At 47.6% G+C, this 24035-nt stretch overlaps 1 long non-coding RNA gene across 1 annotated transcript in view; it reads left to right on the forward strand.

The window, feature by feature from the left end:
- Positions 1–14413: 14413 nt before the first annotated feature.
- LOC115031518 overlaps positions 14414–24035 on the forward strand; it is a 43365-nt gene continuing 33743 nt past the window's right edge. Inside the window, exons 1-2 of the long non-coding RNA XR_003837161.1 lie at positions 14414–14518; positions 19072–19714. This is a non-coding gene — a long non-coding RNA (uncharacterized LOC115031518). The remainder of the gene's footprint in view (positions 14519–19071; positions 19715–24035) is intronic.

The raw sequence follows: 24035 nt of genomic DNA on the forward strand, positions 1-24035 counted from the left end.
TTGATTCCATTAGAAAGTTGACACTGTAGAGTAGCCCACATAATTTCTCCTGTGCTGGCTTCCTGAGAAAGGTTTCAAATCCAATGAAGTCTTAAGTGGCCGCTGATGTTGTCTAGGTCACTGGAACTAGTTGTAATTTAGGAATGTGTCTCCAGTTTCTCATTAAACACAGAGAGAACCATTCAACTGAGCACCAGACACTGGGTCTGGCTGGCTCTGTGCAGTGTAGACCAAAAGATGTGCAGGTGGGCTAAGACTTCTCCCCTGCATGCTCTGCACCCCCCTCTGCACCCCCACTATACACAAGGTGGTGACCATGTTCCTGACACCCACGATACCCACTCAGTCAATATCTTGCAGCCATTGAGTGGGTGGAGGGTGAGATTTTCTGTACTTTGACCACATTTTGTGCACACGGTGGCTGTTCATCATTGGGACATTTCTTTGGAAACTGGAGGCCTTCCAGCTGGCCCAAGGATAAATTCTATTGTCATGGAAATCTGATGGCTGTTTTCCACCTCACCACCTGCCTCTCACCACCTTTCTCTCCCCACCACTCCCAGAGCCCCAGGATACCTCCTCCAGGCTTTTGCAAGCTTGGTTCCTCTATGTGGAAAGGGTCCCAGTTGCCAGCTCAACTTATAGACTGGTCAAATAAACTGCTTATCCAGAAAGCCCTAGGTCAAAAGTCACTGAAGGGCATTGCTGGGCTGTCCCTCCTTCCCTCCCTGGCCACATCAAATTTCCCTGCCATCTGCTTTTCCTGCCTTTTCCATGGTGTTGCCACAGTTTTATTCTGTAGCCAGTATTTTGTTTTGAGTTATAGAGACAAGTCCTTGCTCTGTTGAAATTTCAACTCAGCCACTCACAAATTATATGAACTGGGGCAAAGCAGTTCCTTTTTCTATTTTGTCTTTTTCACTATAGAAAGCAGGAGTTAGAAGTTAGGACTTACTTCAAGCAGAGTTATGGAAATTAAGAGAGTAAACGCCAAATCATAGCGTTAGCTCATACTATTTGATGAACTCGTTTCCTCTCTCACATTGTGTTCTCTCTGAGACTCTTCACTCTCTGTCTTCTTATTTGTTGGTCCCTGCTCTCTGGTGGATGCTCAGTAATTTGTGTGTGTGTGTGTATACATGCTCCAGGGGTCCAAACTGGGTGTTTTCTCAGTGACTCGGGGTGTTTCCCTGAACCTGGACCTCACCAATTTGGCTGGATTGACTGCCTAGAAAGCCCAAGGGATCCTCCTGTCTCCACTTACTAGCTGGGATTATAGGCATGCGCCACTGGCCCTACATGTTTAAAATGTTTATTGCTGTTATTTTTAATTACGTTTGTGTGCATGTCTCTCTGTGTGTATAAGTGTGTCTGGATGTATGTATGTATATGTGTATGTGTAGGTGGGTGTGGGTGGTATGCAGGTGAGTACAGGTGTCCCGGGAAACAGAAGGATTGGGAGTTACAGGTGGTTCTAAGCCCCACAACCTGGGTGCTGGGAATTGAACTCAGGTCTACTGCTAAGGCAGTAGGGACTCTTAACTGCTGAGCCATCTCTCCAGCCCTTAGCCCTGTGGTAGGTGCCACAGATCAAACTCAGGTTCTCATGCTTGCACAAGAAGCACATTGCAGACTGAGCCATTTCTACCTGCCCTTTTTGCGCTCTCTCTCTCTCTCTCTCTCTCTCTCTCTCTCTCTCTCTCTCTCCCCCTCCCTCTCCTTATTTTGCTATTGGATCAGAACCAAAGGGGTAGATGGTGCAATTCTGTGGCTCCTCCAGCTCCCCAGCAAAGGGAGTTAAAATGATGGGAGTTGTTATATGAGACAAGGGAATTGAGGAAGATTACTCTGATGAGCTGATATTTGTAGAGAGAAGGGAGAAAGCCATGCAGAAAACAACAATAGCAGCAGCAGTAGCAAAACATCGACAGAAGAGGGGATGGCATGTGCAAAGGTTCTGAGGGACATGGGGGATGTGTGTCTGTGTCTCTCTATATGTGTCTATCTATGTGTGTGTTTCTCTGTATCTGTGAGTGTGCGTGTTTGTATCTGAGAGAGAGAGAGAGAGAGAGAGAGAGAGAGAGAGAGAGAGAGAGAGAGAGAGATCACAAGCTAGCCACATGGCCACAGCATAACGAAATGAGAGAATTGAGAGGACACTTTTCTTCGAGTCCAAGGCAGGATTTCTGGATTAGTAAAATCAGCCATCGTTGGACCTAGCACAGCTGCAATATGGAGTATGTACTTCTACTAGAAGCCCTTAGACTCTTGTTTCAAGATCTTGTAACTTTCCCCAACCTCCTCTGGGTGCTAGGACTTCTCATGAGTGCCAGGACCCTGGAACATGTGCCACCAACACAGACCAGAAAGCACGTGCGGCGTCTCAAGAGAGATTGGCTGGGAGGCAAGATGCACAAGACAGCAAACAGAGGTGACCCTCGGCTGAGAGGCTCGAGCCTGGCTGGGTGATTGATTGCCAAGAGACCGCCTTGATTTTGTTCTCTAATTATGGGGTTTATTTGGTGCACTATAGCAGGCCTGAAACCCCTCATAGCAGCCAGTACTGATTCTTGTTACAATGTCCTAATTAAGCTTTGATTTATATGCTAATTTTATTCCAAGTGTGTTCAAAAGGGGGAAAGTTATTAGACTTTATTTTGAGATTACATTTTAATCCTGAGGTCTGCCTGAGAGCCCCGTGTTTGTTCTGTCACCTTTTGTGTCTAGGATGTTGGTGGCAATTGTGATGATTTCCTCCGAGAGAGAGATGATGAAGCGGCGAGGGGCTGTTTGGAGTCGGTGGGGCTTCTGCTAATTGGAATTATGTAACCTCTCGCCTTTGTCTTGACAGCTCTGCAATGAGGCTTGCCTTGACTGCCCAGCTGGTTATGAGGGACAACTGGGGTGTGCCTTAGGGATGTCACAGGCGGTGAACGTTCCGTAGGAAGGCCATTCTATGAGGGAGGCATTGGATTTGGAAAGGTGAGTGGAGGTGGGGCTTCAACATATAAGCCACTGGAATCTGTCCTCACAGATTACACCCCAGATTACAGGTCACACTAAAGCAGCAAGGGAGGAGGCAGCTGAACTTGGCTGCAGAAAGCATTCGGCTTTTTTGTTTTTTTCAAATCATCATTTATCCTACATGGGCTAACTCGAACTTTTCTGTTCAAGGGCTCAAAAGTCATGTCATGAAGCAAATTAGACTTTAGAAGTTCATGCAGATTCACAAATGCCCTGAGATATGCTGCTAACTAGAAGATGTATGTACATGGGGATATCCCTCCACCCCTGGGGAAAACACTCAAGTTTAAAGGAGATTTTCCATACTGGCCTTGACAGTGTTAAAAGAGCCACAGGATGAGGTGTGAGACGGAGACATTAGGTTTGGGTCTGTCCTTTTATTTACTGGGTGTGCTCTGTAGTCCCTTCCTTTCAGCCTATCCAAATCTTCAGGTGAAATCTGACAGTACAGGGCCTTGGGCACAAGTTGAATCAGGTGGTACATTTCTCTCAGCAGGTCCTTCTGTGCCAGCAATGAGCAACAAAGAGTGTGGGGCTCTGACTTGAGTCTTATTTACCTTCATGTTATGGGAAAGTAGCTTCTAGCCTAAGTGGGGCACAACCACGGAACTCTGGACACTCATGATGTTGAAGTCCTCTGAACATAGCACGGCTGTGTCCCTGATGCCATCCGTGGCCCTGGGGTGCCCTCACCCTGCAGCTCCTCCCTCCAAACAACAGTGAGGATGTGGGAGGGTAAACCTGGGCATAGTCATTGCACAGTCACACTTTCTCACTGTTATAAGCTCTCTAGCCCTGCGAGTGGCATCTTTAGATTATTCTGGAAAATTCAACCAAACAACCAAACAACAAAAACACCCTCAACACTTAGGAACTGAATTCTGTAAAATGGCAGTAAATACTGAAAGTGCACTCATAGGCTACCTACCAGCGCCAGCTTGTTCACTGTCCTCACAGACTCTCTAGGAGAGCCTCTTGTCACCCCAATGATAGAGATGGGATGACAAAGGCCCCAAATCATTGTGGTCATATAGCTTCTGTGTGCTTAGTGATGATAATAAACATGTCAGCCAGGCTCCAAGTCTAGGCTCAGAAGCATTGTGCAGCGTTATCTCCTGTGGGTTCCTTTTCTTGCTCTTGTTCTTTCTGTGTGTGTATGACAGGGTCCCCCATGTAGCCCAAGCTGGCATGGAACTGGTAACTGGTGGCTCTCCCACCTCAGCTGCCTAAGAGCTGGGCTTATAGATCTAAACCCTGCTCAATCCCATCATTTCCTACATGTCTCCTTTGCAACCTTCTCTATAAGAACCATGCACTTCTTCCCATACTATGAGGACCTGAGGTGTGTGTTGGCCCCTCTAGTCCAAGATTGTTTGCTCCAGGGCATTCCAAGAACTGCTCTGTGAGAAACCAGGGCAATGATATTTAACCCCCATAGATGACCCCAAGTTGAACAAGGCCCTCTCACTTCTCAGTGCGCCGCAGCCCTGCACTGCTGCATAGCGCTGTGCAGCCGGAGTTTTGCATCTGACCTAGTTGGGTTATGGTGTGACTTCAGGAAAGTTCAACACTTGCTTTAGATGCAGTGTGTCAACACCTCTGCTAATCTCCCCTGCTCCCTCATATTTTTAGCTTTACACCTTGGCTTCTGTGAACTCTATCGTTAAAATGTTAAGTGGTGGCTGCATAGAGGAAGGGCATTTGAGCTTTCCTGAATTTTGGACACTGAAGCAGAGGAGATGCCTGTTCCACTGAGGCCCCAGTGAAAAATATCTTTGAAAGGTATTGGTACAGAAGTATACAACCTACTTTAATCAATTCTATAGACTCACAATCTGCTGAGTTTGCATTGGGTGGGTATAGGCACATCTGTTGGTGGAGTGGTTGCCTAGCACTCATAAAGCCCTGGGTTTGATTCCCTAGCACCACATTATCTGGACTTGATGGTGGTCATGTATAAGCAGCACTTAGGAGGTACAGGCAAGAGGATAAGAAGTTTAAGGTTATCCCCAGTGACATCCAGAGTTTGGGGCCAGCCTGAGCTACTTAAGACCCTCATCCTATCTTATCTAAGACATTTGTATTTGACTTTCTCTCTTCATCTACATTCAGACTACTTACTCAAAACAATGGCATACAATCACTTAACATTGATACTTACTGTTGTGCAGAGGAATTTCACAGCAGTATATTGAAGCACACAATAGCTGTCTTAGTCTTCTTTAGCTGTTGCTGTAGTTTGAACTTCCAAAATCTGATGACCAAAACAAAAACATTGGAAAGAAATAAGCAGAAGTATCCAATCTAATATAATCAATTCTATAGACTCCCAATCGGCTGTTTGCAAGGCCGTTGGAGGAGTACATTCAGTTAGCCAAGGATGCTCTAACCTCCCATCCCTATGATAGGCTCTAGGCAGATGTCAGGTTGGGGCTGGAGTCTTCTGAGCCTGTTAGTTACAGTCTACCAAAGAACCAGAAGCCCTGTGCAGTGTGGCGGATTGGATCTGTCCACAGAAAGCCTGAGAAGTCTGACAGGCCAGTAATTAGTGTTCACTGCCATGGTGGCTGCAGGAGAAAAGGGAGATGACAGTTGTGCATCTATACCTTTCCTGAGACTGAAGTAGAGACCACAGAGCTGGTGTCACAAGACCAAAATCACAAAGGAGATATCTGCCAAGAAGAAGAATGGGAGCTGGGCATCTCATTCACACCAGTGCTCCGTGCTCTGTCCGTGGTCAGCCCTACCTAGACACAGTGTGCAAAGAAGTCTGGGAGATAATAAGAGTTTCCTGTGTGGAGAGCAGAAGCAAGGTTCCCTCAAGTTTATGAACAGATCTGAGAATGGACAAGGAACTGACCAGTGGGTGTTTCCTAGATGTGTGAGCACGTGACAAGAAGAGCAGGTCTGCTCTCATCCTTGGGGTTGTGCACATTCACACTGGCCTCTGATACATTCTCAGGCCATCTGGGAGACTCTGGCCGTGGCTCTGCATTCTGTGTTTCCCCTCTCACCCCAATTCCTCTCCAGACTGGAGCCTTTCCTTTCCCTCATACCCTTCTCTCGGAGGCCACCATAGATTCTGAAAAACTCATCATGCTTTGTTGGTTGGGTGATGAGACCCCAGGAGTCCCCTCAGGCTTGGGTCCAGACAGTAGTAACAGGTCCATAAGTAGTGAGGAATGGATCTCTTCAGCTTCCCTTCACCCTATCTTGGACGATCATTTTCATAGAGGTAGATGCCAAGACCTGGTCGTTTTCTCTGCCTTTACTTCCATGAGTCTGAGGAAGGATAATGAAGATAATGAAATGTAAGCTAACATCTTGAGGCTTGTTCCTACTGACATCTACAGATAGACAGGAAGAAAGGCAAGCGAGCTGACTCACCCACCCCCTCACCTTTTTACCACTCAGCAGGGGCTGGGAATTTTACAAAGGTGAAGGAAAGTTCTCATGATCCAGTGTCATTGACCCCTGCCAGGCTCATCCCCTAGGGAGACTCTGTGAAGCACTCACAGATTTTACCTTTGTGCTACAATGCTGGGTTTCACCTTGGTAGCCATTTCCTGCCTCCCTTCCCATTCCCTGCCTTGGGCTTCTTGCCTGCTTCACCCTCAGGCCTTCCTGGATATATGGTGTCTGCTCTTCAATCCGGGTCCTGTCTAATGTTCTGCAGCTCTCGGTCACTGGCATCAGTTGGGCCTTCCTCTAAGGGCAGAAGACATTGAGCTACTCAGGCAGCCAGCAAGTCCCAGCAGTCCTCCTCTTCCATCTCTGACTCCACATCTCTGGAGTTATAAGTATGCATGCGACCGTGTCTGGCTTTTTAATACAGGCTCTAGGGATTTGAACTCAGGTCCTCATGCTTCTGGAGCAAGCAGACTTATCCACAGAACCATCTTCTCGGCTCCCTGTCCTTACCTTTCATTTTATTTTTGTTTCTGAGATAGTGTATGGCTTTTGTAGCTCAGATGTCCTTCAAACTGGCCGTGATCCTCCTGCCTCTGCTTCTCCAGGGCTGGGATAAAGGTATGTGCCATTTCATTTGGCTAGAATAGATTCTCCCTTTTGAAGATTTATTTTTATTACTTTAGATTATTTGTATGTGTGTGTATCTATGTGGAAGTGTGTGTATGCCATTGCAGGTACCCTGAAGGCCGAAGGCCAAAGGCCTTGGATTCCCTTGAGGTTGGGTTATAGGCAGTTTAAGCCACCTAATGTGTGTGCTGAGAATGAAAGCTGGGGCCCTGTACTATAGCTATTCCCAAAGCCTTCTCTCCAGTGCCAGTACAGGCTCCCTCCTCTCCTCTTCTTCCTTCTCTTCTTCCTCTTCCCCCTCTGCCATCTACTTCTTGTCCTCCTCCTCTTTTTGTGGTTGTCAAGTTAAAGTTTTTTGTTTTCATTTATTTTTTCGAGAATGCCATTACAATATATTTTGATCATATTCTTTCCCCTTCCCCAATTCTTCCCAACTTCTACCTACCTAACTTCACATTCTTTTTCTCAAAACAAAAACAACAGAAACAGTAAACAAAAACAAAGCCAAAACAAATTAAAAAAAACACAAAACAAAATAAAACAACACCACCTTTGATGTATGGTTGCTGTTGGTCAACTATTCCTGAGCGTGGGGCCTGCCCTGGGTGTGCCCTATATGTATAGTGTCTCTCCACTGGAGAAAGCTGACTTTCCTAGGAGCTATCAATTGCAAGTAGGTCTTCTGTGAGAGGTGAGACTTTGTGCCAAGTTCCCCCACTAATACATCTTTGGTTCCTTTATACTAAGCTAACCCAGTGGCCCAGAAAGAAGACAATATTTTGAAATGTTCTTTGAAGACTTAGACTACCTAGGCTTCTAACAGTCAGCCCCCAGGGGAGAAGGCAGCAACACAGAGAGGTGGCATCTGCAGACTTCAAAGATGCCTTCCGGGAGCACATGCAGGGAGTGGGCTGCAATGCCGTGGGTAACAATGCCATGTGTGAGTATGTTCATGTGTGCATACGCATGCAGCAGTCAGGGGATTCCAGGATAGAGGTGGCTAAGAACTCCTGGAAGCACGGAAGTAGGGGATTTCCCCTATCTCCAGGTCTTTGTCATCGTGTTCTAATCCTTCCTCTGGGCCATTCTTCACTCCAGCAGAATCTCCTTTCTGATTTGTGGTTGCTCCTTTGCACCTAATTCTTGCTTTACAAACTCACCAACAGCAAGACTATACAGTATGGTGGATATCGGAAGAGAAACTCTGGGCTCTACAAGGTTACACTTGCTTCCCCAGGCCACAGAAGTAGGAGCAGCAGAGCCTACTGCAGCTGAGTCCTGAGAGTGGGAGCAACTCCTCCCCTCTTCCCTCTGTGGCGCAGCGGAGGCTGCAGAGACTCCGATTGCAATTCTCCAACACCCACATTCAAGGTCCCTTTACAGAGATGTCTGAGCTGGTGTTTAGAAAGGCTCTCAGCTGTCAAATGTCGTGCCAGTGAGCTACATGCCCATGCTATGTGAATTTGAATCTCAACTTCATACCTAGCTCTTTGACCTTAAAAGAAAAACAAACAAACAAACAAACAAACAAACAGAAAACCTTTAACCTCTTAGAGTCTGATTCCTTAGGGATAATATCTGTATCATGGGATAATTGTGAGGACTAAGTTGGTCATTACACATCATGCACATTGAAAAAGCATGGATGTGAGCTAAGATTACCTGCGGGCTCACCTATTGTCACTTTCAGTAACAATCCCTTTGAGAAATGCTGGCCTGCTAGAATGGTTATGACCTCCGTGGTCCTGCCTCTAAACATGTACCGGACTCTTCCCACCTACTCTACATGTGAGCAAAGATGAAAGCTAAGATGCTCCCTTTTGGTGCCTGGATGAGGTGCATGCAGTTAGTGTACACTATGGCCAAAGGGGTCTTGGATGGGAGAAACAAGCCCCAGGGTAGCTCAGTACGTGAATGTGGAAGCCTGGACAGGGAAGGACAGGAAGGTTGTTAGGACAAAGGCCAAGGTTCAGACAGGGCAGATAGTTCCCATTGCCAGCCAGGCCCCTCTGACCTCCCCCTCCCTCCTTTATCGGTGCCTCTTTCCATAGGGACTGAATTGACCTTCCCACTTTCACCTCCTCTCCAAGCCTGTTGATGTCTGTGATGTGACTTTTTACTGATGTCTCTGCTTCTTTTCAACAATGTAGCTGAGAAAACCTTCTGGAACTGTCCTTTAAAAAAACCTCCATGTCTTCTAGAACAAACCTCCCCAGCTGACATACCTCACACTCTTGACATTTCACCACACTCTGGCTCCACTTATGTTCTGACTACTTCTTTTTTTTTTTTTTTTAAAGTTTATTTATTTATTTATTATATCTAAGTACACTGTAGTTGTCTTCAGACATTCCAGAGAGGGAGTCAGATCTCGTTACGGATGGTTGTGAGCCACCATGTGGTTGCTGGGATTTGAACTCCGGACCTTCGGAAGAGCAGTCGGGTGCTCTTACCCACTGAGCCATATCACCAGCCCCTGTTCTGACTACTTCTAACTTACTGTGGTGCAGAAGTCTTGGTACAGGCTTTGCCATTACTTTTTCTCAAAAGACTTTCACATGGCCAGCCCCCTCAGGTCTAATTCTTGTCATTTTACAAGGTGACAAGGTGACAATCTCCTTACCTGCAGTCCCTGTTTATCACTCCCCACCCCCATACCCATGTCCTTCTGCCACCATCTTGGATGTGCCAAAGTATGCATTTGTTTCTCTGCCCTGATTGGCTCCATTGCTAGAATGCAGAGTCCTGGGAGGATGGAGTGCTTTGCCACACACCCACTCTTTCTTACAATCTCTTAAAAAACAAAGTACCCACTATAGTGCGTGTAGAGATTATGTTGGTACCCATCCCAGCCTCCACAGAATGCTCCCCTCTGGGGAGCATCTTTTCTGAGATGTGACTCCTCTGCCGCCAGCAGATGTGGGTGTTTCTCGGCAGGCTGTGTTTACAGTGTCCTCCCATGCTCACAGACGTTCCACAGTCAAGGCCATGTAGCCATCCACCCTCTGCTCCCACCCTCTGCAGCTGACAGAAAACTCCCACAGCACTGTCTGTTTTAGACACTGCTAATGTCTCAATCTAGCATCAGGCTCTTCATGCCTGCCCTAGCTGCTCAGATGCAATGATACAGTGTGAAGATCACGAGAGGCATGTTTGAGCAGAACCTATCTGGGAAAGGGTAGAGAGACCCAGAATGTTACAGCCATGTCCCCTCCCATCATCCTGTCTGTACACACCATTGCTGAAGATGTTGGAACTCAGAGAGAAACTACATGCATTTAGTTACCTTCAGCAAACTGTGGAAGGGCGGCATTCAAAGACGGGTATGGTAGGCTTCCTGGTGACAATGGGGGTAGGGTGTTGGCTTTCCCTCGCAGTTAGTCTCTAGCTTCACCATTATCTAGCTTTTATTCTTTCAAGAGTGAAATTCCAGCTGATTCCAAAAGGTCCATAATTGCAATTTAATGTCATCACACTGAACTGATGTTTTTGAAAGCTTGGAACAAATCCACCAGTTCTTCGAGTTGACTCCCCAGAGGACAGCTCTGACAAGCTTCCTCTCAGGTGCACCTCCATGCCTCCATAGTTGCTCAGGCAAGGGGTTGTGGTGATAACCCCCTAACCCTCCCTTGAAGACTTCCTTGATACCCAAGTCTCTGCTATACATTCTGAGGAATAAAACAAAGGACTATAGTTTGTACCCTACATAGTGTTTAGTTGGGTTGTAAATGATCTGCTAACAACAAATGTTGTGACCAAAGGCAGGTTAGTCAAGCCTCCCTAGTCTCCTCTTTGTTCCTTCAGAGCTTGATGATAAACAGAATCTATTTATAGTTACTGAGGGTTTACGCAGGGCCAAGGATTTAGATTGACTGGCATGCCTTTGAGTTGCCTGATAAATTAAGATGAAGAGTTCTGTAAGCATAAAATAGTTGCTGTCTAGAATTTTGAGACATTTTAGACTGTTGAACCTTTTGGTAGCCCTGGGCCTGTTCGTTTGAACCCATTTAGCCAATTCACAGGACTAACTAGCATACTAAACTCTCCCCGGCTCTGTAAGACCATCATTAGACTCTGAGTCAGCATTCTGACAAGCCACAGCAGCGTGCTTAACGAGTGGATTGGATGTGCAAAAATGGTTTGCCCACTCATTAAGGAGCTCCTCCTCATCTCAGGAAGCATCCCTTTCCTGTGGCTGTTTCCCAGTGAGCCAGTGTGAAACACAGCACGCACCGGTCCTCTGCCTGGGCTCAGACCCTCTGTGCCGCTTCTCGTGGGTTTGTTGTCTCCAGTCTAGCTGCCAGGTTGTGTGTGGTCTCTTACCCTGATATCTGTCAGTTCAAACTGGTAGACTGAGTGTGATCTTTTGATTTTTCATGGGCTTGCAAATTCATGAGCCAGCTCTATTAAAGCCGTAAGGGTTGATCATACAGGCTGTGGATGCAGAGGACCAGAGAGAGGCCAATCTCTTAGTCATCTCTTTTGACTTCTCAGGACCCCTAATTCTTTTGAAATTCAAATCAGACCTATGAACAGACATCCACATATGGAGACACTCCTAAAATGCACAAGAAAGCAGAATCAGATGGGTCTAGAATCTCAGAGGGAAAGGGTGAAGTTGAATGAATGCTGAGTGGGACTAGGCTGGCAATTGGAAGGGAAAAGAAAGAGGAAGTTGGATAGGAAAGAAGAGGAGATGGGAGAGGATAGGAAAATAAGGAATGCCCTGGGTGGTAAAGTTGGTGTTATGTAGAGGATGAGAAGAGGAGTCCTGTTATCCCCCAGGCTTCCCCAGGCTGGTGGGAACAAGGTGGTTCTGCTTTTGTTTCATTTTTTAAAAAAGGATTTATCATCTTTTTAGATCATATTTTTAATTGCGGGTGTGTGTGTGTGTGTGTGTGTATGCACGTGAGTGCACGTGAGTGTTGGTGCCCTTGGAAGCCAGAAGCATGGGACCCTCTGCAGCTGGAGTTTCAGACAGTTGTGATCCACTTGATGTGGTTGCTAGCAACAGAGCTCTGGTCTGCAAAAGCAGTGTATACTCAACCACTGAGCAAGACATTTCTAAAACACTCACCTATTCATATGCCCACAACCACCACCCACTATTCATCCATCAATTCAGCCACTAACCCACCTGTCCATCTATTCATCCCTCCACCCATCTACCTTTCCATCCCATCCCATCCCATCCCATCCCATCCCATCCCATCCATCCACCCACCCACCCACCCTCCTGCCCACAAGACAAATGTTCACTGAGCATTCATATACTCCATTCTCTTCTAAGTACAGAGCCTAAGAATATGAGAAAATCCTTATAGCAAAGAAATGCCTCTTGCAACTTGAGTAAAAACTCGAGTATGGGATGGAAGAGTTGAGAAAACAGATGATAGTATGAGAGCCCATGGTGGCTATTTATGGTTGTCAACTTGACTACATCCAGAATGAACTAAAACCCAAATGGCTGGACACACCTATGAAGGATTTTTTTCTTAATTAAATCGTTTGAATTAAGAATTGATCCACTTCTCACCTGGATCTTTGAGGAGGGAAAGATGCACCTTTGATTGACTCACATCTTTTGAGGTTGGAAGATCCACCTTTAATCTGGGTCATGCCTTCTTCGGGCAGCCTGTATAAAGGCCCCGGGAGAAGGAAACTTGCTTTCTCTTTGCCAGCTTGTTCCTGCCCTCACTAGGAAGTCCATTCCTTCTCTGGGCTTAGAATAACTTTTTCAGTAGTTCTGCGTATATTGAAGACTATCTGAGACAGTCAGTCTCATAGATTGAACAACTTCTGGAATCTTGGGACCTCAAGATTGGGTTCCCAATGGTACTAACAGAGCCCCCATCTTACTTTATGACATTTCCATGTATGCATATAGTGTACTCTGAGCCATTATGCCCATCACCTGGACTTGAAGACAACATGGAGGTGTGAAGCCTTGGGTTCAGGTATTAGAAGCCGAACCAGGTACCCATGCTTACCCTCTTCACACCTTGCTTTTACCTGCCTGCCCATGCACAAGTCGCTCTTTTAATTACTACTTCTCATTGGCTTCTGGCCTGACTCCCATGTCAATAACCAATCCTGTTCTCTCTTGAGACTCTGAATCCACTTCCAGAGACACACAGCAGTCAGTATGGAACATCTGTGATGAGAGCACTGCACAGACTGGTGGTGAAGTAGCATATGGGGTGCTGCTGCAGTCTTCCAGCTCACACTATTAGAACAGAGGAGACCTAGTCATGCCCTACCCTGGATTTTTCATGTCCAAGAAAGTTCAGCATTCCAGCTTGGCTGACATAGGCAGACTGAGGATTAAGATTCAAATAGATAGCTGGATATAAATTCTTAGCAAATATTAGTAAATTTTGCTGATGGAAACCAGGCCCTTTGGTAGGCAATGGGCATGGGGACGTTTATATCTTCAGCTCTCACTTGAGATTTCAGTATGTGTGTTTGAGTGGGGGTGGTAAGGGGGAAGTGGAGAGGTAATAATGAATAAATGAATGAAAGAATGAATGAGATACCCACTCCACTCCTGCTATCTGGACACATCCGGTCTTTCCCTTTACTCCATGTCTTGGGATCTGACTTAGGTGAGAAATTTTTATTTCTGTCAGTTCCAGCTACATCTTTCTGCTTGGCAGCTAGGTACCAAACCACTCTGTGAAAGGGAGACAGCTGAGCAAAGCCACTCTGGTTTCAAGATAATACCCGGGGAAAACAAGACACTAGAGTCATCCCCAGATGGGTGAGCCTGGGGAAAGATACATCCTTTTCTAGTTTCTGAAGGCCTGGCTGAGACATAGCCCATGCACTCCTTTTCAGTGGGTCCAAGAAAGCAGACACCGGTCTTCGCATAAAGATTTGAGTTTGACGTTGGGAAGCACGCTCCAAACCTCGGAAGGTGCTCAGGAATTTGCTTCAAGAAGGTGCTGAGTACTCTTCAGTGGCAATCAAGGAGCTCCGCCTTGAGGGAGACTTCACACAGTCTGGACAGCTCCCTGGCGGGCTCCTGTCTGGGGAATTTCGAATTTGGAGGGAGCTGCCTAGGTTCTCTGAGAGGTTACCTCTTCCGGTTCTCCAGTCTCTCTCTTTCTTGAATTGTCAAAAATAAGTGCTCACATACAGGTGCTAATAGAAGACCCCACCCACCCACCCCATCTCCAGAGGGGCCTTGTCTGTCTTTCCAGTCCCGGGGCGGGGGGAGAGACTCCGGACCCTGAAAGGGGACCAGAATGGCGAGGCTGCTCATTGGTTGTGAGGCACCATGTGAACTGCACTGGTTGGCTGGGGGAAGGGAGGAGGAGGCGGTTTCCCGGGTAACGGGAGGGCAAGGAGCGGCTGTAGTGGCAGCGCTGGGGCTGAGGAGCGCTGGTCCGAGTACAGAGCGATACAGAGCAAGACTGGCTGGAGGCTGTGGCTTCGGAAGCCGGCGTGGGCACAGGTAGGACCCTGCGCTGCTTCCCTGGGGTCAAGCCTGGCTGGGCTGCCCGCTAGGACCGGCCTGGGGAAAGTTTACTGCCCAATTGGACTGGCAAAAAGAAGAGGACTTGAGGATGCTCTGGGTGGGCTTGGAGATCTAGGCAGGGTGGGGTTGCAAAGGGGTAGGGGCTAGGATAGGAGACCGCACCCTTACTCCAGGACCTTGAAGTAGGGGCTACGAGCCTGTAAAGGAACCGAATTGCATCACAGAGATCTCACAGGAGGACGCTCAGCCACCCGTACAAGCAGGCCAGCCAGTCTATCCACCCTTGTTTAGAGATGATCTGAGAAACTTCCCCAGCAGATGCCGGGCTAGCTGCGCTGCACCGTCAGACCTTGGTTATGAGCTCCGCTGTACACTTTCTCAGGCCTCTCGTGAAATTGTGCACACCTCCATCTGGAGTGGGCGTGTGCCCCTCTCAGTGTAAGCGTCCAAAGCAGCTTCCCATCTCCCTGCGCGTGTTCTTGTGTTTTTGAGTGCTCTGCGTGTCTCTGTTCCTACTCTGTGATTGTCTCTGGGTGTGAGCAGGCGTGAGTCCCTTCTTATTTGTTATATTTGTGTGGGCATCTGCAAACACTCTCTGAGGTGGTGTGGGACTGAGTATCACTGGTCCTGGCTTTTTCTGTTACAGTCTGTGTTTTCTCTCTGTCCTTTCTGTGTGCTCGTTTTGGAGTATGTTTGAGGGTGGTTTTATGTCGGTGCCTCTTTTTCTGGCCACATTTGTCATCAAATATAGGTCTGGCACTCATCTGTGCATCTCTCTCTCTCTCTCTCTCTCTGGATGTGTGTGTCCCTGTGTGTGATCCGAGCAGCTGTGTGTGTGTGCGCGCGTGTGTGCTCGCGCAATGCCTGTATATATCTTGTGTCTCTCCTCTGCCTTCTAACTGGGTCTTCCCATGTCAGCAGGAGAATGGGGGTAGGCTGGTGGGAGCCTGAGCTGGGACACCAAGCCAGGCTAGGTACTGTGGTTCTCTCTCATACACTCTGCTCCTGGCAGCTGCCGGCTACAGGCAAAGGCGGCTAGCAAGCTAATGGGGTTGGGGGGAGGCGCCCGAGCACTGGAGCCCAGGCCCTGTGGGGGTACATCCGCCCAGCCAGCTCTTTTCTTGCAAGCAAAGGGACTTCAGTGGCAGCAGCAGAGGCAGCCTGCACGGCCCAGCTGGAGCCCTAGTGACTTATTTTTGTGTGCGATCCTTTTTTTTTTTTCTTGAGGAAGAGGCGCAAGCATGCTCTGCTTGCTGGCTTGCTCAGATAAAGGCACGGGGGTTGGCGGCTGGGTCAATCATCTGGCAAAAGTGCTTGGCACACAGACTTCTTTGGAGCATCCTGCCCGCACCCTAAGTCTCAAGCCCACCATAGCTCCTTGGTACTCTTTCACACACCTCGGCAACTTGTCTATCACTCAGTTGATAAAGGGCTAGGTCTGCACGAAGCACCCCTGGTTCTCTTATTGGCACGAGGAAGCAAATGCTGAATTAGGGATTCCCTTATAATATGGCATGGGTCAGGCATCCCTTTCACATCCCTCTGCCTTCGGTGCTGGCTGGAAATCAGAATCCAGTGCTGCTGCAGGGACACAGGAGATCAAACGGATAGTGCCCGGTTTTGAAAATGTAGGAGAAGTATGCAAAATGTGGGAAATAAACTCAGGCTTTAGCATCTCAGCAGGAGTGAGTCCAGACTGGAAGCCTTAACTTGCTGCTGTTTGGCACTGGAATCCCATTGGCCATTCACTGGGACTGGGGCTTCCTACAGTAAAGGACCTCAGTAGTACTCTGAGGGAATCGTTTTCTTAGAGACTAGACCCTGCCTTGTACCTGGTGGGTTGAACCTGAAAAACAGCCCTCTATACCCCTGTTTCGATTGTTCAAAAGGAAGAAGTAGGGATAGGTCTGTAATGGGAAACTGGAGCTCTACAGAGTCTATTTTGGGTCGAATGTTTGAATTATCTGCAATATGACTAGGCTTGTATTGTGGGCTTCTGGATCATGGAGCTTGCCCACAAGGCTCCCTAGCTTACCTGTTGGTACCTCCTGGTCCAGGCTTCTCCTCCTGTGTGTCCTTCCCACCTTCTACCTCCACTACACCCCTTGCAGAGGCTGACTGGCTAATGCCTGGCTGACTCGTGGCACAGAGGTGCGAGTGCTGAACAGCTACATTTCAGGATCAATCCAACAGGCGCATTCACTTTCTAACGATCCAATTAACGTTCTCTCAGTCCTGCCTCCTCCTTGCCTCCTTGCACTGAAACTTCTGGAAACTTCTCTGTCAGAGCCCACATCGGACGTGGCACTGACAGCAGCATCTCCATGAGTGCTCTGCACCCTGGCACAGGAAGGCAGTGGCCCCCAGAACTGGTGTAGACTGTCTTCTAGAGAAAACAAAAGGCTTGCAGGAGGTGTGGCACATCTTCCCACTCCCCGCTGGCAGGGAAGATACTTCTGTGGTGACAGCGTCTGTCCCCCATGTGCTTTCAGGGTGTATGCTTCTGTAGGTGTGATGGGATGTGACAGGGTCTCACCCGGGGGAGGGCTGGCTCAAGCCTGGTGGAGGGGCCAGAGCTGTTCTCAGACACAAACAGAGGCCAGGGCTAGAGGAGATCCTTCTGGGCACTGGGCTTTTTTTTCCCCTTTCTTTCTTCTTTCTATTATTATTCATGAGCACAGCCAGGAGCTGTAAGTGTAGGCTCGGAACTAGACAAATGGCATCGAGCTTTCCAGAGCAGTTTTGACATAGGTGAGAATTTTCAAGCCAGACTTAAGTTCAGATTCCAAGCACATGGCTTCTTAACTGTCTTTTGTTTTAGGGAAGTTGACTGGCTGCTCTTGTGCACTCTTTATTTAGCATGAGGCAAGCTGACTGGCACATGACAAAGGGATTTGTTGAATAAATGGATATGTGTGTCAGTAGATAGCATAGAAGAGGCATAGAAGGCATTCGATGACCTTAGCAGGTCACATACTAAACAAACATTTTTCTTTAGTTATTAGCATCACCTGCACTTTGTAGATGAGAGAGCTGGGGCTCAGAGATGTTAAGATACTTGATGAAAGTCACACAGTGAGGCAGTTGCAGAGACTCAAACTCTGCTACATCTGCCTGAATCTTCTATTTAGGTCTCAGCTGGACATCTGGATAAGGTACTACTTAGGGAGAAGTTTGCTAATTTCTTCGGATTGTGCTCTGGAACTAAGGCTCGGAGGCTTGCCTTTGCTAGAAATCTCTTGGAGGGGCAATGTTCAGGGTGCTAGTGGGCACAAGGGGGCCTAGCTATTTCCTGGGTCCACGAAGAATGTCTGAAATCTTGCTCTGGGGAAGTCTTTTCTGGACTTTCTGCTCATCAATTCTTAATCCAAATCAGAAGGGGCAGTGTGACTGTCTGAACTCTGTGCTGGTCACACTTGTCAGGGGTGAACCTGAAAAGCCATACTTCCTTCCAAGGCATCTCTCCCACTCCAGGCTTTCTGATCTTGTGACAGCTGTTAGTTAAAAACTCTCATCTCTGCCTTTCAACCTGATTTGCCACTGAGCTTCATGGAAGCGTAACAGAGTTTGATGACAGGGTGACTTCTGCCTCATTTCAAAACGGCTGCCGGTCAGGACGGCTGCAAGGAAGGATCTGGGGGCTTCTGTCTTAGGCTCAGTCTGGCTGGATCTGACCACAGCTCTCCCAGAGGCAGGCACTGACTGAATTGAAATTGTTTGGTAAGAAATGTTGGCGGGGGAAACTTTTGAGTAAAGCTCTCCAGCATCACCCTGCCCACCCCACCTGCCTCTTCAGCCTTTGTCTCCTGAGGTGCTGATGTTTCGAGGAGAGATATTTGAGACTGTTGACTGAAGCATCCTTAGGATGCTTCTCAGACCCGACTCCACCTCTCAAACCACCCAGGGAAGGATGTGCCCAGGGAGAATGTTCTGAGCACAGGTGCTCGTCTTCTTTCCCCCTTCCGTGGCTCGCAGAGCCTCTGTGACGTCAGGCGGGAGGTGACTAGTGTCTACTCTGCCTGCTGGTTCTAGCAGGGAATGCAGCTAGTTCCGAGGCAGAGTTGCTTTTGAGAGAGATGTCTGTCAGATTGATACTGCACTTTCCCCTCCTTGTGGCCAGGGAGTCTCACCTGCCACACGCCATCTCCTACAGCTGTAGGGGTGTGTGGGGTGGGGGGTGGGGGTGGGGGGGATGTTGTTGCTTCTGGCCTCAGAAATCATTTCCTCTTTCTTGCCATCCCATTGCTGCTGTGACAGTAAGCCCTACATGGGTTTGAAAGATAACTCCTTTCCAGTACTGCCCTGCTTTTTCAAGAACAGGAGAAATGGGGGGAGTCCATGAGCTCTGCCCCCCACCCCACCCCAGCCAGGTTGCTTACCCATGGATGTGACCAGTGTTGGGTTCAGAGAAAGACTGCTGGCTGTTGCTGGGTCCAGGACTTGCTGTGTGGCTCCAGATGGCAAGCAAGACAGCTCAAACATCACACTTCACCACAGGCAAATCTGACCATTGAGCATTTTTTTTTCAGGTCTGGGTCTCTCTGCATGAAGGAAGATGACAGCCGGGAGGGGAGCTGCCACGGAGACAAGCACTCACAGGAGCTGTGAGGAGCGGCTGGCAGAGAGGCGTTTGTGGTGATTTATAGGAGCCAAGGGCTGCAGAGAGGGATGTGGATGCTATCAGCTCGGTGGATTAAATGCCCATTTACATTGTTATTGATATATAAATTATCCGTACCAAGCAGACAGTGAGGAAAAGGATTCCTTGGGCAGGAATGGGGCACATACCCCAGGATATGGACTCTTCTTTACCCAAATATATCCATGGGGCTCTTGTAAAGTGAGTTGCTACCCTGAAGTTGAAACCCTGGGCCTCATCCTCAACATGTCAGCGACAGCCTCTTTCATCCCCAAGGCATCCGTGGCTAGCCAGGTTCCCAAGTGGCTTTCAAGACGATGGCAAGATCTCTGAAGAGATAGCACGATCTCCTTTCTGGTGGGACCTCCTCGGGTTGTGTGCACAGGTCGCCGTTGTGTGGGGCACTTGGTTCTGCTGTGGATTTAAACTATCACCGAGGAAGATTTTATGTCTGGGAAATGGAATCGATTTCTGAGTCAAGTCAACAGCAGAGGAGAAAGCCAGTCACTCACGGCCTGGAAGATCAAAAGAGGGTAAGTGGTGGAGCTTGGTGTAGTGTTTGCTGCCTGGAGCTGGAGCTGTTATATGGAGTAAGAGCTGGGTGGTCCAGAGAATGGTGTTCACGGACCGGACCTGTCTGTGTTTCTCTGCTGAGGAGGAGGTGTGGTGGCTCCTGACTTCTGTGTCCTAGCTATGCTTTCTGCTTTGGATTGTTGGCGGTTAACACTTGAGATAAATGAAAGGAAGGAATATGTTACTGCCAGGACCGAAGAAGGCAAAGGTTTATATACAGTTTACAGAAGCAAACCGAAGTTCTGGTATCCTCAAAGCCAAACTGGGGTCCTTTGCACTTCAGTCGCTCTGGGCAGTGTGCACATTTAGCCTTTCTGGGCAATGGTGCTCCCGGCTAAGCTGGTTTTGTTTAAGGAATTTTCTGTGTTGTCTGCTGGCTCTTGTGTATATAGATAAAAAAAATGCACCCCGTGGACTCTCTTGTCATTTGAAGTGGCCCATTGAGTGCAGGCCACTGGCTGTGATTGGTCTGAAAGCCTCATTCACCCAGGAGTTGCATCTGCCAACTAAACTTCAACTCTTCTTCAAAAGTGAAACTCACTGGGGAGTGACATGCTATGGCTGATTGTTCAGGAAGGGAGCTGAGGCTGGGTCTTCATCCACCAGCCAGGCTGTGACCAGAGGCTAATCAGGGTTAGACTTGTGCGAGAAGGACCAGAGTCTGTGTTTGTCTGCAAACGATCCCCGTGTTTCCATTGAGGTGTTGGGAAGGTACTCAAAGTTGAAGGTACCCGAACTTGTGGCGTTCTACCAGGTGATGAGTTATCTATCATGTCCCCTCCCCTTGTGAATTTCAAAGATCAAGTTTCCTGGTGTGTAATATGCATGGCTTTTTGACTCATTAAAATATTATATTTTAGCTCTCTCTCTCTCTCTCTCTCTCTGCTTCATATGCTTTCATGCTGAGTTTTTTTTCAAAGAATAAAAATAAATTGAAATACGTTTTTAAAATACAGACACTGACTCCATTCCTAAAAAGCATAAACAAAACAAAAGACACTCCTGAGACCGGGCCTCTTGTGATTCAGGAACAATGTCCCATCTCAGGCAGCTGGGGAAGTGGGACTTGTTTTTTTTTTTTTTGGTATTTGATTTGCCAAGTGTAGAGCCTGCTCGACCTTCAGCTCTAGTTTCTATAGGAGCTTTCCCAGAGGTAGAGGGAAAATTGATTACAGTGAGCAGCCCCAGGAATGCCTGCGTTCCACTGAGTGTCAGCCAAGTTTGGGATCCAGACACTTAGCAGAGGAACAGTTGAGACCTCTGACACCATAGAAAATTTTAATTGGGCTGCTACACTAAGATAATGTGCAATTATGAAGGCTCTTCCTTGGCTAGGTGTAGCTGCTTGCATTTCCCATCTGTTCTTGGCTTGGGCTGGGTTGTTCCACATGTACCACGGAGCCTCTGGAAGGAGAATACAACCCCAAGTGAGGCTCGGCGGCAGCTGGGGTAACATCAATTGGTCATGCTCAGCTGACATTCATTTTAACTTGAACTCTAGCCGTCATGGTGATTATTAAATTTATAATGATATATGTAAGATCCATTTTAATGGCTCTCCATGCTCGGGTGAGCCCTCGCTTGTGCTGAGAAAATAAAGCTTAATAGAGTATTACATTTCATTTTCTACTGAATTTTCTGGGCAGAGGTTGAAACTTGGCTTAGGAGGAATTAGATTGTTTTCTCTGATAGGCATTGTGATCAAGTTCCACGTTGCTTAAGAGTTAAGTCTGGACTTCCAGCATCCTGCCACTGCAGTCGCTTCTGTTGGCGACAGCAGCTTCTGTTGTGTACATGTGTGTGTGTGTGTGTGTGTGTGTGTTTGTGGGTAAACACATGCCCCATTTGCATCAAGTGTGAAGCTAAACAAGCCTCCCAGCGTGCAACCTGGAATGTCTTGTCCACAGAGCTGAAAGGCAACTCTGCAGTGTATTGGCTCCTACCTCAAGTCAGCTGAGAACCCCTCTTTTAGGGGACTGGCTGAAATCCCACAAATGCATCTGCTGGGGAGCTGGGGAGCTGGGGAGCCAGAGAACAGGACATCTGGGGAGCCTTCACCAGCATGCACAGGGTACCAGTGAGCCTTTGTGGGATGAATGACAGGCACTGCAGAGGGCTAGCAAGCATTACTTTTGCTGTATTCCCTACTATCTTGATGCCTCTCCTGAGCTTGGTAGTAGCTTCATTCTGCTTGTGGGTTCTCTATGGATGGAGCAGCCAGTTCAGAGCCCACCTGGGATTTAGTCTGTGGAGAACCACATTGTGTGGGTGCACAGTGCCATGAACTGTGAAAGGAGAAAGCTAGGCTCACATGCCAACGCTGCTTTGCCCTCACTGTGTGACCCTCTTGGATCTAACAGAACCCAGTAATATCTAATTACAGGTTTAATGTTGAGATTAAGTGAAGTAAATGCATGAGGAGTTTGTTGTTGGTAGACATTTGAAAAGTGTGCTGTATATCTTTGGGATGGGTTGAAACATTGTATTACTCTTTTTGTTTTAGAGGTCTACTTGGGAATGAATTCGAAATACTCAAGCTACACTTAAGCACTCAAATTTAAATATTACAGAAACATATAGAGTAGAGAGGGTCCCCCCCCCAATTCTAGCCAGGAGCGATGACTGTCAACAGTTTGATCTATTCAGGTGTCCTACCTGTACCCTATGGATCATATGTGTCCCAAGGTAGGAATGATGCAGCCTAGCACCCTTTAATGTCATGTCACAATGTCACAATGCTGGACAGCCCTCAGTTACACCTGGGGTTTCAAAATATTTCTTTTTAAACAGTTGTTGGTGGTTCGTGTTCCTTCATAAAACAAAATCACATTGTATATAATACTTTAGGAAGCTTGCTTTCTTAACATAGTGTGCGTATTTGGCTCACTGCACACATACTATGCCCCTCCTTTTATAGATGGCTATGGGCATGCTAGCATTTCTCATGAATGTGGCCAGTAGAGTAAACACTCTGGGATTTTGTTTGGTATCACAAAGTTCCATTATTCTATCATTCATGCATTCCTCAAGGATCAAAGATGGGCCTCTCTACACAGCAAGCATGGTTCTAGGCTCAGGATAAGCTAGACAGCTGTGGCCTCCTCCTGTCTGAAGAGTACATGTAGAGCCTGTACTCTCTGATGTCACCTCCTGCCGTGATAGGTGTATCATTCTGTCCACTATATGCATCAGCGGCCAGTAGCCACAGCTGACTGTGGAACACTAGAAATGCGACAGGTGGGGCTGAAGACCTAGGCTTTCAATTCTGTTCATTTCAGGCAACATAGCTCTAACAGCCATAGGGCTTTAGTGGCTACCATGTTGGGAAGTGGCTTTCTGAGCAGTAAAGAACTATCAGATAACATTGTCTATTTGTAGACCTTGGTCTCTGGTTAAAAAAAATTAAAAAGGAGAGTGGGGGGGGGATGGGCAAAGGGGCAATGTGAGGGAGCAATAGACTTCAATTTTATGATAATTTTTAAACCTCCTTTTCATGAGAGGTATGTTAGATCCAGTAAAGCACAGGCCTATAAAGTTCCATACTGATGGATATTTTGGTTCAGACCCCTCACAAGCTAAAGGTAACGTGAGGTCTCTTCTTAAAAATCAGTTAACTTTTTAAATGCCTGTGAGCATTTTGCCTGCATGGGTTTATGTGTACGGTGTGCATGCCTGGTACCTGTGGGTTTCAGAAGTGGATACTGGATCCCTTAGAAATGGAGTAATTGATGGCCATGAGCCACCATGTGGGGCTGAGAACTGAACTCGGGTCCTCTGTAAGAGCAGCAAGTGCTCTTAATCACGGAGCCATTTCTTTAGTCTAACGCATGTCACATCTCTTGCTCTGAGCCTGTGGATGAGTTGGGCATAAGGGGCTGCCTCTCCAAGGCAGGTTCTTTGGGGGTGGGGACCTAAAGGTGAGCAGCAGCTGGCCATGAGAACGTCTGGAGGCAGCTGCAGTCACAGAGTCACAGGTGTGGAGCCTGTACTGGGGGCAGGTGTCATTCAGAGCTCACTAAGCTCATCCCTCCTACTTTAGCGACATCCCTTGATACCACCTGCAAATAGCAGATCCCTCTGCCTCCCTGTCAAATTCAAATCCGGTGCTGAGTCAGGAACAAGGCAGGAGAGGCCCCGGGGCTGCAAATCACCACAGACAGAAATCCAGTGGGTGAGTATGGCTGCGTGCTGAGAGTCCACTTACCCAGCACAGATGGGAGAAGTCAGACTTCCTGACAGACAGCTATTGATCTATCAGGGGGAAGGACTTTTGAATTGATT

This window comes from Mus caroli, chromosome 7 (assembly GCF_900094665.2).
Source record: "Mus caroli chromosome 7, CAROLI_EIJ_v1.1, whole genome shotgun sequence".
Lineage (NCBI taxonomy): Eukaryota > Metazoa > Chordata > Mammalia > Rodentia > Muridae > Mus > Mus caroli.